This window comes from Echinops telfairi, unplaced genomic scaffold (genome assembly GCF_000313985.2).
Source record: "Echinops telfairi isolate 266 unplaced genomic scaffold, ASM31398v2 ScPeMD7_37;HRSCAF=141, whole genome shotgun sequence".
Classification (NCBI taxonomy): Eukaryota; Metazoa; Chordata; class Mammalia; order Afrosoricida; family Tenrecidae; genus Echinops; species Echinops telfairi.
The window spans coordinates 163,571-169,474 of record NW_022103935.1 but is presented as its reverse complement, the minus strand read 5'-3'; positions in this window follow the sequence as shown (position 1 = coordinate 169,474).

The window sequence follows — 5,904 nt, the reverse complement described above, 5'->3', positions numbered from 1 at the left end:
CACACGCCTGCGACGCCATGGCATTCCCATGACATCCACACGCCTGCGACGCCGTCGCATTCCCATGACATCCACACGCCTGCGACGCCATGGCACGGGCGCGCTTGCTGTGCTTGAGGAGCCAGGGCAGCCAGAGGCTCTGCTCTTTTCTCCCTTCCTTTCCTCTCTGTCCATGGAAGTGGATCCGGCCATTTGACCTAAAACCCAATTTCCTCGTCCTCTCTTCTGTGTTTTCAAATTGGTTGAGCTCCTCGGTCAACTTTTCATTCCATGCCGGAATATTTATTGGTTCTCCCTTTACAATTCCTTCTCTGTATCGAGATTTTCTGTGTGGTGATGCGCCTTCCTCCTGGCTGCCTTTCATTTATCAGGCACCTTTTCTTTTTGCTTCTTGGATGGAAGTGTGTTGTGAGTAACCGAGGTAGTCTCTGTGTGGTTACAAGGGCGTCTCGGTGTCTTGGCGACAGTTCCTAGCGACTGTTGGTCCCCAGTGTCTTGTTCGTTCACACGCCTCAAAGCGGTGGTGGAGCGGTGGACATTAAAATGCAGAATGTGGAAACTCTAGAAATCAGATCTGCCTCCCTCCCAAGAGGCAATTGTTCTATTTTTTGTTGTTGTTTCTACAATTTGCTTGGCCACTTTTATTTTATTGGCACTTCAATAGTTCCGTCATATCGAGGAGAGTTGTACAATCATTACCACAGTCCGCTTTAGAACATGTTCTCTTTTTCTCCCCATGGTTAAATCGAGTTTAAAATGAGTTGTGTAATCTTCATCAGTTCTAGTGCACTCTCCCCCCACCCTCCCATCTCTCACCCCCCACCCCTACCTCCCCTATAAACCCTTGCATCAGTTCTTATCTCTACACCTCTACTCCTGTGCTTCACACACTGGAAACCCCAACAGAAACGATGAAAAACAGAAACAAAATAAAGTGGTCAGGATAAACTAAGAACAATACAAGGATAAAAATACAAATAGTGAATAAGAAAGAAAACACTGCCGTGAATATTTAAAAGACCAGGGAAGACATTTTTTTTGTCATGAAACTAGCAAGAAATACTTGTACCCAGAAGAATTTCAGGTTGGGTCAAGAGGGAGGTCAACTGACTGAGCGTCCAGTTGGATCCAGTCTAATCACGATGCCAACGCTCTCTATCGGATAGAAAAGCTGTTGAGACCCTCGCCTGTGGCGGGGGGCCTGCCATGGTCTTCATCTGACTTGATACTCTGCCGACGGTTTGGGGCCCCCAGTGTCCTCCATCGCCCTATACAAACTGGCTGCTCCCAACTTGGCCTTGATGCTCTTCCCCTTTTCATCTTTGAATTTCGTCAGGGTTGTCTTCGAATCGCTGAAGCTGCTGTGCCTCTTCCCTGCGGACTTAGCTGCCTCCTCACTTAGATGGCTGCTTGGTGCCCTGGGTTATGCCATGCTGCCCTCGAGGTCAGGTCCATGGTCATCATGGTGTTTAGTCCACGGTGTGTCTTACTGACCAGGAACATAAAATCCGGATCAATGACCCCTAGGTTTCCCACAATCAATGTTTAGCATCCCTTCCCTGTGGGGTTAAGGGGAGAGGGGTTCCCCACAAATCATCATGGGTCCGGTAGGCCCAATTGTACAGCGATAAGTAAAGATTATAGTAAAGTCATAGAGAGCATGAGAGTTAGAGGAGAGATTGCAATAAATGGAGTCAGACACAATTCATGGTAGCATTGCTCACCTCAGCCCGCTTGATGGTCCTGGTGGGGGAAGCCCAGCCACCAGAGCAGGAGCATCCTCGGGGACCAAGAACCAGGGAGCCTCCCCTGTCCTGAGAGCCAGAAAGGGCCCCGGGAGCCAGAGAGAGCCTTTCTTTATTGCCAACCACTCATTATAACACTTTAGGGGGACATGATTTTGGAATCACACGTCACAGGAAGGGGCAGTACAATAGGCATAACACTGCAGGAAGGGGATGTATGATAGGCATAAGCGTGACAGGAAGGGATGAGCTAGGGGTGTGCCCGTAGGAATGGGAAGGTCTCGGGGTATACATGTGACAAGACGGGCGGACCCTAGATTCATGATGGTTGCCTAATCTTGGTCATCCTAGGGCGGGTTTGACCTCTCTGGGGTCTCCTACAAGGAAACAGACAGCTACTATCCTTATCAGAAGGGAGTGGGCCCAACTTGTGGGATAAACAGTGGTGTCTGCTTGGTCTCGACAGCTGATAACTCTCAGGGAGAATGACCCCCAATCCACTCCTGATGACCTCCAAGCGTATAGTCATTCTCAAGCAGCTAAGTCTGGCGTATATTTGGGGGAGACAGCTTGAGAGAAATCCTTCTGTTTCCCACACTTCCCAATGTGAGGTGACTTCTCCCCAATTCCACCCCACCCCCCACTCCTGACCCCCCACTCACCACACAGCTATCAGCATCTCCTCTGAACCGTGGATGCTCCTCTCCCCTGGTCTTGGCTTGATTTCCGGCAAGCTTCCCCATCCCTTCCCGTGATTTGCCCCAGCCTTGTCTCGATGTTGTGGAATCGCAAGTGGATGGTCCTCTGCCGTCTCCCCCTTGTAAGGGGTGGCCCCACACAACACGAGGTCTCCTTCCAAACGGCTGTGAGGCGCATGACAGGCAGGTGGGGTGTGCTCCACGGCCGTAGGTAGCCTTCTCCGTTGGTTCAGGAATTGGTCCCTAAGGTTTGTTTCTTGGTGTTTTCTCATAGCAGTGGACTCATGTACGGCTTGTCCTTTGGTGATTGACCTCCTTCAGTCAGTACGATGGTTTCCAGGTCCTGTGGTGTTCCATCGCTGCTTTGGGGATGCGCCTCTTCACTTTTGTTCCTGTTCTTTCATAGCCTGTGCTGTTCTTGGGTCGCGTTTTTGACCCTGCTGCTGGGGGTGAGTTTCGCGTGTCTGTTGGGCATTTCTCTAGGAGGCTACTTACTGCCTTGCTACTGTTTCGCTTTTCCTCTGACTCTTCCTCCAATGGGGCACCCGTGCAGTCATCATTCTTTTACTTCCTTTTTTCCTGCTAAATCCACAGCCTGTTCAATGTCAGGCATTACATTTAGGTCTGGTTGGTATTCAGTTATTTCTGTTGCGCGCGCGCGTGTGTCCGTGCGCGCGCCCAGGCGTGTGCCCATGTCTCCTGTCGTTTCCTTGGCATCTCCGAGTCTCTGTTAGGGGTTAGGCAGGCGGTCTTTTGGGGCGCGGTTAGTTCCCTGGGGTGCATTAGAGGGTGGACAATGTGTGTGCAGGGTCTGGGGAGAGGGTTAGATGAGCTGTGAGGGGAGCGGTCTGAAAATGGGGACGGACGGTTGGGGGAGGGAGAGCGAAAGGAGCGCGGGCTCAAACAAGTGCGAGGGATCGGGTCGTGTTACTTGGTAGGTCACAGGAAGGGCGATTAGGCCCCCAAAGTGCTTGATTTGCGGGTACTAGTATTTGATAGAAAAAAATCATTTCAAAAGAGGTAGTAATAGTGGCCACTTGGGTTTATGAAGGTGCAAAGAGGAGAAAAGTGAAGCTAAAAGATAGGTGAATCGTGTAATGAAGTAAAATATCCAGGACCAGCTGCCAAGGTGACTAAGCCCTTGGTGGATCCGCCCAGACGTCTGGGACCTGGGCGCGGCCCCACGGCTTTGTGTTACCTTCACAACAGGGATTGTCTGAAGGACAGGCAAACAAAGCGGTGCTTAGAAGGTACTGCTTTAGCCACAAAGCGATGTTTTGCCTGCCAAGTTCCTCATACAGATTGGGCATAAGTTTTGCAATCAAGTTGTTTGAGGCTGATCTCTGGTCCAACCTCCCCATCCATCTTGTCTCTGTTTTTCTGTCTTGCGTCCCTACCCCTACTTTCAGGTGTTCTCTACCTTGCTGTGCAGGTTGGGGCAATAAAACTTTAAATATTTAGATTGAAGAAAGGAAATTGAAAGGAAAGGCCAGAGATGAAAGTTTTAAGAATGGTAATAGGAGTGCTGGGCCAGAGCAAACTGTACCCCGAACCATTGCCTGTCTTTACCCTGTGGGCACTGAAGCGGGTTGCACAGTGAAATAAAAAAAGTGATAAAAATTAACATTTAGAAAATGAATGATAATGGGAAAAATGATACTAGAGTAAGACACAGGAGCTTAGTCTCTGCTGTGGGTGCTAACTTCCGGGTAGGTGGTGTTAGGGACTAGAAAATAAACACATTAAATTGGGAGGAAAAGAAGGAAAGTAATATACAAGTATATCGATTTCCTCCTGTCCTTCTGTAGACCCCCACGTGGCTTGGTAGGGTGTGTCTGTCCCCGCTTTGGGGGAGCCCTGGCTATGAGGTGCCCACTGGATGTCTTCTGGTCTGGGCAGAGAACCGAAGCAATTTATTTTTTTATTCGCCCCAGTCCCGGTCTGGTCCCTTAGAATTATGACCCTGTTGCCCCAGCACTTCCATCCCAGCTACCACAGACCTGGGAGTCTGCTGTGAGGTGGCCAAGTGCCTTGGGGAGATGACCGCTAAGGAGATTCTAATTGGATCTTTGTGATTGGTTCCTCCTTCCTCCACCCCACCTCCACCCCCCATTACCTCCCCCCTGCCCTCCGGGTATCACTACTCCCATTTCTGGTCCTGAGTGGTGTATCTGACCTGGACTCCATGGCTGTGCCAGTGCACATGCTCCAGTCTAGCCAAAACCGAAAGGCAGGACTGGGATCGTGATCGTGAGAAGTGAGGCAGCCTCGAGAACCGAGGAACGCGGAGTCTTCCAGTGGCGCTGTGCTGTGCCCTGGTGGGCTCATCCCTGCCTTGGGACCCTTCTGTGGGGGCATGTCCTACTGTCTACAGACGGGGTTTGGATCTCTGCTCCGACCGCCCTCGTTCTCAACAATGTGTTTGTTTTGGGTCTTCTGGTGCCTGTTGCCTGATTCTGTCGACGCGTCACAATCGCACAGGCTGCTGTGCTTCTTCCATGTGGACTTGTTGCTTCTCTGCTAGATGGCCGCTTGTTTATCTTCAAGCTTCTAAGACCCCAGATGCTATATCTTTTGATAGCTGGGCACCAACACCTTTCTTACCACATTTGCTTATGTATCCATTTTGCCTTTAGTGATTGTGTTGGGAGGGTGAGCATTACAGAATGCCAGGTTGTTAGAACAAAATATCCTTGCATTGAGGGAGAGGTTGAGCAGAGGCCCAAAGTCTGCTCACTTCCTCAATGTATTGCCATATAAATATATGTACAAGGGCCAAAACCTCTATTTTTATGAATTAATATACTTACTTAAGTGCACACCTATATTTATATCTCTATCCATAGCTTTGCTTCCTAGATCTTTTCTGTTTCCATTTACCTTTCTCCTGCCCCACCATCACACTCACCCTTCTGCCTCTTAGTTAATTCCTCTCAGCTAGATTGCTGTTGCTCTAACAGCACTGGGATCTCTACTTCCTCCTTGGTGTTGCTTTTAATTCCTTAGTTGTTCTCCTGTCTATGGTGTTGTTTGCTGACCACTCCTTTCTCCCACCTCCTCCTCCCCAAGGTCCATCTGGAACCTTCGGTCCCACTGCTCTCTCCTCAGGCTTGCTCCACATGCCTCTCTTATATAGGTAGGCGAAACAACAGAACAAAAGATCGAATAAAAAGAGAAAAAAACAAACAATAAAGGAAAAAAACTAGCAAAAACAAAAATGAAAAAGCATACATAATTCTAGGTCTGTCTGCTGACCTATATGACTATCTCCCCACCAGTCCTGGGGCGCTCTGGGAACTGCCCCTCCTAGCCTAAAGTCTATTTTGGGGGCTCCTCAGGGGGGTTGTGGCTTTGCTCTTTCCCATGTTCCTGACCTGTTATATTCCCTTCTTGGTTCTCCCCGCTGTGGGGGTGGTCAGACCACACTCCCTGTCACCATGTGTCCCCAGTATGGTCCTCTA